The following is a 12,347-nucleotide window of genomic DNA, read 5'->3' as shown; positions in this document are numbered from 1 at the left end:
AGCGAGAGCTGCGAGACATGGCGGAAAAAAAGCCGACAAACGTGCAACGGTAGGTTACCACAGGGACCACACTGCTAGCACGGAAGGCGAAAAACTGACCGTATAATGCCATAAAAATGTTTCTGTCGTTTTGGCCGTTATCAGCACGGCCGACGACGAGCGCGGACCGCGCCGCCGATAGTTGAAGGCGAGAGAGAAACGACAAAGTTGAGAGAGGGTTGACAAGAAAAAAAAAGAAAAGCGATTTTGGTTCCGCATCCATCTCATGGAGGGCGCTGCAATTCGCGTGGACAAAAAACCAGCGGAGTTTCCGGGGCCTGGTAGCACACTCGAGATGTGTGCGGGTGTGGGAAAGAGCCTTTATTCAAGAAAGTCGTAGATTATATAGCCCCGGGCAAGGGGGCATAAGTTGCTGCACTTGAGCGTGTACATAGTTTTGCCCAACGTTATCGCTACGTCACATCTCCCCTTTTTTTTTTATTGAGCCAGTGCCCGAAGTTTAATAAAGTTCTGACTCAGGGTATTTTATTGGTTGACGACGCGTTCGATGGCTTCTTCGGACCGGTTGTTGCGTAGGAGACTCAGGCGTACCGGTGACTGGAGGGACAGGTGCCACTGCATCTTGCCCGATGGGTGTGTAGGATGGCCTGAGATGTTCTGTCATCCGCCTGAACTGTCGTCCATCTTCGCCTTTAAGCATGAGGAGCGCGGGCTGTCACTTCTTTGGATTATTGTAGCGGGCGACCATGTTCCAGAGGGCACGTCATATAAAGTGACCCTGGCACCCAGTGGTAGGTAAGGTAGAGGCTAGGTACGCCTGTTGTAGTAGGTGCGTTGCTTCCGACGGATGTCTAGCAGTCGCTGCTGGCCGTCCTTTGGTTGTACCGTCCGAGGCTGCAGGTGAGTAGGCGGAACCAGTAGAAGAGTCCCGGTCAGCCGTCCCATACGACGCACAATACAAAGTTTGTGCGTCGGCACGCCTGCAGTTTGATTGGTTTATCTAGATTCACTCTGGGTGGCTATCAACCCTTGGGCGTTCCCATATGGGTGGTCGACAAACTGGGGCTCACGCGATCCTACGATCGGCGCATGGTGGTTCCTTCTTTCACTTGTTTGTCGTTCCACCGAGTGCATTACAGGCACAAGCAAGTTATAAAGTAAATGCATTACGTGCAATAATATTAGTCACATTAATGTGGAATATAAGCATATGAAAGTTTACAAGATGTACACTGAATGTGTATTAGACTAATTTGTAGTTTAATACGTTTCGCGTTATACCACGAGGGGACGCACGTCCTCCTCTTTTTTTCTCTGGATTCGATTGGCGCGGCTCGCTACGTACTTGCGCTAGCATTTCCGAGTACCGATTCGTGTGCGCTTGCTTTTCTCACTGGGGTTTCAACAGGTCGCTCGTTTCTCTTTCTCTTTCCTATGGATTGGATTGGTGCGGCTCGCTACGTGCTTGCGCACCTATTTCCGAGCACAAATTGGTGTGCGCCTGGTTTTCACACTGGGCTTTTAACAGATCGCTCATTGCTCGCGCTAAAAAAAGGCTGAGAGTAGGTGCGCACCCCAGCTGCCCCAGCTGCGATACGAAGTGAGCGTTGGCTAGCGCCTAAGTGGTTTGCCGCGTGCTCACCGTGTGCTTTGCCGCGTGCTCACCGTAAGTGGTTTGCCGCGTGCTCACTGGGGAATGTCGAAAAGCACTCATACAAGGGTCAGAAAACTACGCTTTATTTTCTTTTATTTTGCGATGCACGTTCATACTGGCAAGCGTCGAGCGATGGCTTCTAACAACCGCAGGAAAGACTCTTTATACTGGGTAGCCCGAGCGATCCGTGGTTTCTAACAAACGCAGGACAGGTTCTTTGCAGCGCTCGTGGCCGTTGAGTGCTACCACATCCATCCCAGGTGGAACTCCAGCATCGGTGCAGTTACCCTGTACCCATCGCTGACGAGGTGGTGCTTCACTTTTTGACAATAGATAACTTTCTTTTTTTGCGTGTGAATGCCCGTGATGGGGTCCACAAAGTTCACGCTGTGCTTGACTATCTCCCAATGCAGATTGAGGCATAGCCCCGCTAGCATCTGCTAAATTTGGGATATATTTGTATGCGGCCAATTCGTCACTATGAATAATGGTCCCCGGTGGTCCCTGCAATGTGGCGCGTAGCGTCGCCGCATTTTGTCGGTCGACCTTGAAAGTCGCAGCACCCCTCTGGTCGCGCAGAACATGCCGAAGACCCATGGGCCACCATCTTTAACACCGCCGTAATTTTGGCGGCTCGGCGAAAAGTTGTCGCCCGACATTAGGCGGCCTCGACTGTACTTTTGCTCGCCGCGAAGAAGGCACTCGTCAATTCTCGCTATCTACCCGGGGCCACCGAGTGGAGGTTGCGCCAGCAGCTCATCTCTCGCGAACTTACGGGGATAGTTCCTCCAGTCGGCGATGGCGTGCTCCGATAGAGGAAACAAGTCGCCGGTCATCTCCCTCAACAATCATATGTCTACGCTTTGGCTCACGCAGTACGTGAGCCAAATCATTTGCCGCCTGGAGAGGTGGTCGTTCGGACGGCCGAGGCGGTCCGTGTTTGTGAAGTAACTTCCTTCGCCTCTCTGCCCGTGCAGTGCAGCGGTACCGTTTAACTGCGAAAACTGATTTCGGCAGCTCTTGCACCGGAAGGCAGCCCGGCGTCTATTCTGAGCCTTCCAATATAATGTGACCACTTCGGCTGCGCAGGTTGGTTGCTTCGGGTTGAACCCCAGGGGCTCGCAGGTGCCCCAGTACTCCGATGACGACGCCGGACCTGGCGTGGGGCTGGAGTGCGGTGGACGAGCAGCGCTTGAAACAGGAGAGAGCCGAAGCGATCGCACGAACTTTTCCTCCGCAGCCTATTCACACCACTCTGCGCTCGGAAAGCATAATTTGGCCGCCACGCTGTCTCCGCAGACGACGGCCTTCGCCCCACTCGTCTCACAGCAAGCGCACTTACGTTCTGGAAAGGCAAAAATGACGTGAAACTTTACGTCGGTCATGTAGGTGAACGGGTCCAGACGGTCATAGTGACGCTTACTGCCGCTGTATGCGATGACACAGGCCGCCGCCATGTTCACGAGTTCAACTCGAGGGGGGTTTCGCGATGTACAAGTTTGGCACGAGTTCGCGCCTGCCAATCAAAACCATAGGTCTCGCCCCGCGCGAGGCATGTAACTCTTGTGCGCGCCCACCACGGTTGGGCCACGCCCAACTTATTTTTCGGCAACAGCGAGGTGGTGCGGAACGGAGAGGCATTAACAATCTTGACCGGCGAAATAAAACACGCACAACGCACTGTCATCGGTGATGTACTGAGCACCACTATAAAAAAAGAAGCGTCGACTTTCGCTGGCTTATGCATATACCTTCTTGGGCTGTGATGGCCCCACAACACGGTTCATTGCCTGCATTGCGGCGACGTAGCGCACAGCAAATAATTATCGGCAGGTCACTGTAGCTGCTTGCAAGGCGTCGATGCGCCGCGGTAGACGACGATCCTGAGCAGTGCATAGTGTTTTCCAACGACAGCGTATCCCAGTTGTCATGTGAGATAGTAGCTCTCTATCAGTGATGTATTGGAGCTGCAGTGTCGCAAACACGGTCAGCGGTCAGCGCAAACACACCTAGTGCAATGGCATTTCTTCATCACAAGCATGGCACACGACAATTGCAACACCTTCCTGTGTTCGAAGTCTCATTTACTTACTGTACACAAGAGCCCTCACCCGCCAAAATGCGATTGCTGCACTGTCGTTACCATATCCATGTGCGATAGCTGTTAGCTCAGCAGCAGAGGCAATAGGCAAGCACATTGGAGTGAACAACACACTCAAATTCTGCGTATATGCGCACGGAGGCACCTTTACTGGGCAAGCGGTGACAAGCGATGAATTGTGTCACTGGGCAACGTGCTCTTCATCGCAATGCATCGCGGAGACTTCGCGCACGCAGATAAACTGGTGCATCTTCACTGTGCTGCGTCACTACGGGCCCTATAATACCGCACAGCAATTTTGCAGCGACAGCCACTGCCCCCGTCTCTATGGCTTGAGTGTCGTTTCAGTTGGTAAAGCGGCGGCCTTAATAGCCGCCTCAGTGAAAGCACCTGCGGTGAACAGCCATGCCACAGCGCTACGTTGCCATTCCCCTAGTAGACGGGGAATGGACAGATCATTGTCATGACTGACTTTATGCGTCATTATCGCATCGATTTTATCGACAATAGCACTGCAGCGTCCCTGGCGACTGCTCACCGCATGCAGTCGCCAGGGACGCTGGCGACTGCATGCGAGCTCCCTCGTGCGTGCGACCCTCTTGAATATAGCCGCTTGTAAGCTTTCGCCTCACTGTCGCCTCTCGTGGCAAAAAAGGGCAAAATTTAATATTTCAATCGATGTCTGTTTGTCACCACAAAATTATAGCATTCAAAACGAAAAACCGATACTTTAAAAATAAAATGTTTGCTATTTTATTTGTTGTATTTCAATGTAATCGATTGAGGGGAAAGTGTAGGTGCAAGGATGCACCGCATGTGCACTTTTCGCATTCGGCGGAGGATAATGCCCGAAAAAGGAGGCACGCCCTTGACGCGCCCGACAAAGGCGTGGCAAGCGGCTCACGGCAAGTGCGCAGATAGACAGCGGGACAGTGACGGTATTGCTAAACTGCAATAATACGTTGATAACAATACACGGCGCTGGCGAGTTTTGTTGCGCAGTCCTGTGTGCTTGAAGCGCTAAAGCACTGTACCGCGCAGGGTGCGCTCACGTTGTCATTCGCGGCTTTATCTCGGCATTTCTTTTTGCGTGCTGTTATTGCGCGTTCCTCGCTATCTGCGTTCACTGACTGCCATCGAGCAAACTCGGGTAATACTCGTGCGAACGAGAAACTCGACACGTCCTGCATAGCACCTCTGGCCAGTAAAATTCAGCGAGAATGCGGTCAGTCGTCTGAGACATCCCTTGGGGCCCTGCGAGGATACCCTCGTGTGCGGGTTTGAGCACCGTCTGTCTCAGCTGTCTAGGAACGACCAGAGCCGCTATTTAGGACATTTCGCCATTTTCTTCGAGGCGTGACGTAGACGCGACGCTTACAAAATGACGCTGATATCCCCGATTTGCTTTCGTAACATAACGGAAATTTGACGTTTCGCCTAAGGAACTGTAATGTAGGCATTGAACCTGGCGTTCTTGATAACGCAAAACAGTTTTCCTCCCCAGTAAAAATAAAGCAGCTAGCTCAAAGCGTACGATTATTCCATCCAACTTGCTTCTCGCTTCCGTCGTCTGCATGCACACAAGCTGTCGTCTGCTTCATTAGCTAGGATGGGTAACGTGGGGAAACGGAATGAGTCATCGTATATTGGCGCCCACGCGCTTGCTTCTAACTTGAGACAAAATACGCGACCTCCCAGTGGTGATCTCGTGAAACGCAAGTGACTCAGCCCGACTCGACTGGCTGAGAAGCGGTCGAACATCCTCGATAGCGTTGCGCGCGTCACCCACAGGTAACCGCTTGCGCGACGCAAGCGCCGGCACTGCCATCTCTTGTGCACTTCACTACTTACTCGCACCACGAGAGGAAACTTCAAGGCACCGCCTTGCGTACATTTCTTTTCATAAATTAAACAGTCACCGTTGTCATAGCCTTTGATGACGCGAAAAGTCATTAATATTGACTACGATACAAACACAACAGCGAAAAGTGCAAAATGTCGCAGCAAGTTTGCTGGTTTCAACCAATATTATTTCGAATAAACGTGTTTTTATTAGATATGATGGACAAAACACACATGCCAACAGCACCCGAGAGCGATGCAAATGCTATGAGCACGCGTTGTGAACAAAAGATTTTCATGGCCTCAAATGACAGGGAAAATGCGGCGATACGCGTGCCTCTCGACTCTCATTGCATATGGCCGTTCATTACCATAATTCGCGCGGCTCGTCGCAGTACAAATTTTCGCGGAAAATATCTGCAATGGCGGCCCAGTGCAACTTCACGCAACGTCAAATTGACGTTTACGAAAGAGCCCTTCCAGTGACGCTTTTCACGGGATATTCCTTCAGCCAATCAGCAAGTTGACATGCCGGCTATCTTGGAACGCCACCACATATTCGCGAAATTGCAGATGCATTGCACGGGCTTCTGTACGCTACCGTCCACTTTCTTTTTAAAGCGCTAAAGTCGCAATATAGGTGCCAAGGACCACAAAAAAGATTAGTCGATAAAATTTGGAGGTCCACGTCACGTTTGTCATTCTGATGAAAGTGCAAAATTGCATTTTGCAAAGCTTCCGTTTCCCGGCAGAAATTTTAAAACACGTGACCTCTGGTCAGCCAATGATACAGCCAAGATGGCGGATAATGGCGGCCGTGCAGCCGCCATGCGTGTCGAGAACAGAGCCTCAGCTGTTCCAATTCCTTCTCAGATAGCAGTTTGTGTCTCAGGTATAAGATACCATCCGATAGGAAGTAACCGGTCTTGCGATTATATACAACTTTAGTGTTACCCACACTTTTCGTAACATCGCCGTAGCGACGCATCATTCCTTTAGAATTCCTCGAGAGTCGCCTTATCTGAAGCGGCGGCTTTTAGTAACGATAGACTGGAGGCGGAGCGTATTCCCTCTGCCATTGCAGCTCTTTCCTTTGGGAGTTCCTCTGGGTCATTTTTGGACACTCGCAGATAGTCAACAATATTTAACAAACAACGCTAGGCGTCCGCAGTCCTGGTGCGTATCGACAAACTGCCTCGGTCGTTCGCGCTTGCCACAGTGTTATCGACATGGCTAGCTTCATGTTGCGGTCGAGACTCTAGTACTAAAGACACCCCGCTCTGCAGGACGGGCACCTTTAACGTTCCCGAGCAGCCATCATAAAGGGGGTTCTGCATGCATTTAGCCCGCACGATGCCCGTGAAGAAAGGTGTGTCTATGAAGATGACTGCCTCCAGCAAGCAGTGTACAGTCCGGTTCGTATCCTAGCTTCGTATATTATATCAACCATTTTGTCACATATACTTTTCTATTTTTTTCATATTTGACTGGATGTTGAATTGTTTTATATGCTTATTGTTTATCACTGTCTACCCATGCACGAGTAGATTTTTGTATTGTTAGCGTGGCCTTGTAGGAAGGTTAAAAGTTTAAATAAATTAATGTGCGCAAACAACCTCCACTTTCTTCGGGTATAGCCATGCTCAGAACGGAAACATTTTAATACTGTTAGTTTACTTTCCCTATGTCATCGTATATATACATATGCCTTCCACTGTGTGATCTATTGCATGCTTATATCAAAACCCTTGGTCCCTGTCCTTTTACACTCATTACTTCATTCTCTGTGTACGAGAAGCGTAGCTTTTATTGTTGAATGCATTTTTAATACTGGACAAAATGAGTGTGAATGCATGCACAGCTCGACAACTTCCGCCCAGAAGCTTCTACGGATGTAGGCTTGAACTACAGCACACATACGAGCTGTGAAGAAACAAACGGGCGGAGGAGAAGGTGGTACAGGAAGTACTCGCTTTAGTACCGGGGACTTCGCTTCTCTGATTTAGGCGTATTCATATAAACGCAGCTGAATCCGCCGTGGTTGCTTACTGGCTGTGGTGTTGGGCTGCTAAGCACAAGGTCGTGGTATCAAATCCCGGTCACAGAGGCCGCGCTTCGATGGGGGCGACATGCGAAAACACCCATGTGCTTAGATTTAGGTGCACGTTAAAGACCACCTGGTGTTCCCAATTATTCCGGAGTCCCCCACTACGGCATGCTTCATAATCAGGTCAGGATTTTTGCACGTAAAACCCCATAATGTTTTCTTTTTAAACGCAGTGGCCTCAAGGAGCAAGACACCCTGAGAGTCGTTCAAGCTCTACTGACCAGCAGAATAACGTACGCAACCCCGTACGCTCGGTACATTGTCTCGAAAATTAAAGTTTATTCATCGTCATTTTTCAGCTGTAAGGTCAAGTTGATACGAGCTGCATCAGAAGAATCTTTTTAAGTGCTAATAGCAGTTCCTGATAATGGACTGAGCAGGCAGTCAGCGATAAAACCAAGCCGCTCCCTGATCACCCGTGCTCCTTGCTGTACTCTATTCTGTACGCTAAATAATTTATTCCTTCCATCGCGTGAGTCGCAGTTTATTTATTTGGGAGAAAAGGAAGGCAAACATTCAAATTTTGAATGAATCGGAATACATATACCGGCGTTGCACCATCTACCCAGCATTAAAATATGCGATTTCTTATTATTGCACACAATAATAACAATTTTGAAACCTACATTCGTTTATAGAATACCGGTAGTTATGATGATAACATTGCTACTATATCGTCTAATGTTGCAAGAGTACTAAGAAATTGCCTTCATTTTTGCAGAGGAGCTCCTCCAAAGTTACAGAATACGTAAGTAGATTCCAAGGAATTCCAACTTGGATGCGAGTAAACATAAGTTTTCTGCATTTGTACTCCAAAAAATGCATATTGCCTGAAGGAATAAATATGCTTTCGATATCGTAAAATAAATGCAGTCTTCTTGCTTAGCCGTCCTATCACGGTTCACTGAAGAGCACTCCGCAGGAGGATCCCTTTCCATATAGTAATGCGCTTCCCCAACAAATCTGAAACAGGCTCCAAAGATTAGCAATGAAACCAGCCTATTATCAAGCGATTGTAGAAATTCAATTACTCATGATGCAAACATCATAAGAAGCTTGATCAGGCTCCAGTAAGTTCGTTTGTTCCTGTCTTAAGAAGCGAAATAAAGAAAAGCTGACAAAGAAGCGATTGTTTTTAGGTGATGCACCGCAGCGCATTTGTTCTTATTGTCGCGCATTTGTTGTCTATACTGCGAGGGGCTTGAAAAGACGTTTCAGTTTTTGCCTCTGATTCACACCCAACTTATTGCACGTTTCAGCCTACCTGGTTCATTTAAACAGTATTGAATGTCATCTTTCTAAGTTTGAAGTGCTTGTAAACGCTATATAAAAACTGGACGAGGGGGTCCTATGTTTCTTGCAAAAAGCTAGGGTCATCGCTCCTATTATAAAAGTTACCTCCATTCTATTCTGTAAAGCACACTGCTTTGTTAAAATCATGGTTAATTGTGTTTCACAGATTATGTGAGTTACTGTAGTTCTTGGTTAACCATTAGGCATGTGCCACTGGGAATGCGCCCTTAACGAAGCAAATGTCGGCATTGGACGGGGCTACAGCAGAGAGCCTTACTGACTCTTTTACACATTAGTCTGCACCTTACATGGTGCGATATTACTCTGCCTTAGTTGAAGGCATCGATAAGGGTTGAAGATGACCTGGCGGCTGCTTCCGAAAGAAGCAAAACACACATGCCTCGTGGAGGAAGAGATATGACGGAAATACTAAACGTTGACATAATATACAGAAGGAATACAATGTACAACTTTACTCTGACCATTGTGTTATTCGGTGAAAATAAATGTCAACTTCAGATATCGCAATAGTGTGGTTGAACATTCTGTGTACCTGTTCAGACGCCGCCACTAATAAATTGTGTTTTCTATTGCAGAATTGGTTTTACGAAGATGATAGTACTGTAAGTAACCAGATCTTTCTCCTATTCATATAGCTCAGCCGCGCCGAACATGATACGGCACGTATAACTGCATAAAAAGGGCGCATGTGTAAAAAGAAAGAGAGAAAGAAACACGCGTTCTGAGCTGTTATTTACTAGCGTATCCCTTTTTCAGCTGTTTTCACTTTGAAAGATAAGTATGATGCAGTTGTAGGCATTATATTACTACTTTTGTGAGGCAGTGAAGCAGCTTGGTACCCAGTGAATATTATCTGTATTTTTGCATTGGGGATCTTGCTATCACTTTTCTATATTTTACAATATCAGCTACTATTATTATTGTCTCCTAGTAAATAAGTACTAGTACTATAAGTGTTGTCTCCTAATGGCGGATCAAACTTCCACATGCAGGCGTATAGGTGCGTTTTTGAAGATAGGGTAATTTAGCTGCTGTGATGCTCACAGTTTCCGGTGAAATAGTTGTCGGGATATGTTCATTTTCCTGAATAGTTTCCGATGACCTTGCAAAAACTATTCGTTGGCGCTTTTTTTAAGTGTGCATCTCAAGGCATTGCACTACCCTTTAACCTTGTTTAAAAGATTAGTCTTCGAACTTTCCGCTGAACCGAACACTTCTTAAACGAGAAATTTCATGTGACACATTGTTTAGGGTATGTGGCGTCGTCTTTATAAAACCTAACGGAATGACGTTCTATAAATTGTCAAAAACCTGTAACAAAATAACCGGCGAAACGACTCCATTTGAAGGAAATCAATGGAAAAGATCCGTTTCCTTTAACCATAGCGGTACTTGCCGCCAGACAGCGTCTGTCCTCGGAAACTTCATTGTCACCACACCTAGGAAAATATGCAGAGTTATCAGTCCTAACTCTGCGTCAACATTGATTCATGTCGAAACAGTCTTAGATTTCAGCGAGATGATATATGAGGAACGGGTTACATTGATCTGTTCCTCTAATCCGATGCAGTGGTACCTTGGAATATATCCAATACATTGTTTCGAAAGCAATAGGAACAGCTTAAGAGGTTATTTAAGAACTTGAGCAAACTCGCTCCTTGAAATGTGCTACGAAAATCCTGCATTGAAACGTCATCTATGCATAGGCACTACCTTCATCACTACTACTTCCCCATTATTAAGCAGTTATGTGCAACAGTATTTTATGAGAGGGCTTTAAAAGTGCGCAAGCTGCACATGCATTACTGGTGGCATGACAAAAACGGGAAGTGGTGCAGCCTTGAATTAACGTGGATAGTTGCCGAAGATACTGCAGCTCAGGGGGCTGTGCACTCAGTTCAACCGAAAAGGCACTGGTTTTAATGACCCCTAAGCAGCTCCCTCCTCCCACCGTCACACAGCCACAGGCGCCCCAATTTTCGGGGCCACACAGCTTGAGTGAGGTTTAACACAGAGTGTTGTTGTTGCTTTCGAAGAAGCACAACCCATTAGCCGCATGGTGACTAACGCATCGGAAAAAAAACTTTTTGACGAATTCCAAGATTTCCTCAGCATAATTACGCATCTTTGGAATTCATCCAGCTTTTTTTTTTTTTTTGCTGCAGCATGCAATTCAGTGTATGTTGCCACATTATCCGCAACAATATCTGGACAAGGCGTGATGTCTTCACCTCGTAGTTTTTTATTGTTATTTCGAGAATGGTATGGGAGGGCGCTAAGGAGGACATTACTGCTTTAAAAAAGTGTCCCAGGTAAACAAGGAACTTGAGATATGTGTTTATGTAAACTCTATACATTTATGCTGCTTAAAAATACCATGATATCTTATAAAACACATGTCTAATATCTCGTTATTTGCTTTGTACAAAGAAAGGTAAACAATTGTTATAAAAACTACAGCTAGCATCCTTAATAAAAGAGACGTTTAATGCTTTTCAGTGAGGAAGAAATTGAGTTCGAAGTGATAGACAAAAGTGGGACCACAATCGCTCTAAAGGCTCCAGAGCGCCGTGAGTATTCATTTTCCACTGGCTAACAAGTGATAACATTTGACAACAGTATCATGAAGCTTGCGCAGCTGAGGCTACGTAATGACATGAAACGAAGAGATGAAGATGCGTATTTAAAGCATGGAAATAGAGCCCAAGCTAGAAAATACGTGCTCATTGCCACCAACAAACGTCTACCCGAAGGAATTCATGTTTGATGAAAAATTCGGTTGTTTCAAGCACGCTTAATAAATATAACATGCTAATCGGTGATATCTTACACGGATACTTCCACTAGCTGCGGAGGACCAAGCAGTTCAATATGAGTGTTTTTTTTGTGAGTGTGTGCCGCAAAGCCAGACCACGTACCTGCTCGAAGAGCGTCATTCAAAGCTAAGTTTATCTTTGCTTTTTTATATAAATTTCTCTATTCACTTCAATGAAAACAGTAAAGTCTCTAGCAACGTATGATCTACAATTATTTTAGGTTCAAGTGCGCCTATTTCCTACGGTTCGATTTTACGTGATTTTTGTACATTCTTTGCTCCGTGTAAAAAAAAACGCTCACGTAATAATCCTTCGCAAAGGAGTGGGTGCAGATATCTTCCACCGGCCAAACTGCAGGCGGCATGTTACAGGAGTTCAAGGAACCAAGTTTTATGTCTCGACAAACAAAATTTGCCTAAACGTGGCACATGGGAGTGATTTTACACTTGAATATTCTTCAGCGATCTCAGACATCGTAGTGAACGTACTATCTGCTGCATTAAAGTAACTTAG

General features: G+C 46.7%; 1 long non-coding RNA gene across 1 annotated transcript; it reads left to right on the top strand.

The window, feature by feature from the left end:
* Nucleotides 1-6,888: 6,888 nt before the first annotated feature.
* Nucleotides 6,889-11,589, top strand: LOC125945480 (uncharacterized). The gene is made up of 4 exons (XR_007466919.1): nt 6,889-7,012; nt 8,426-8,452; nt 9,594-9,620; nt 11,518-11,589. It is a non-coding gene; the product is annotated as an uncharacterized LOC125945480 (long non-coding RNA).
* The last annotated feature ends 758 nt before the right edge of the window (nt 11,590-12,347 follow it).

The sequence above is a fragment of the Dermacentor silvarum genome, chromosome 5, assembly GCF_013339745.2.
Source record: "Dermacentor silvarum isolate Dsil-2018 chromosome 5, BIME_Dsil_1.4, whole genome shotgun sequence".
Lineage (NCBI taxonomy): Eukaryota > Metazoa > Arthropoda > Arachnida > Ixodida > Ixodidae > Dermacentor > Dermacentor silvarum.
Note: the sequence above shows the minus strand (reverse complement) of the source record. Positions and strands in the feature narration are given on the sequence as shown.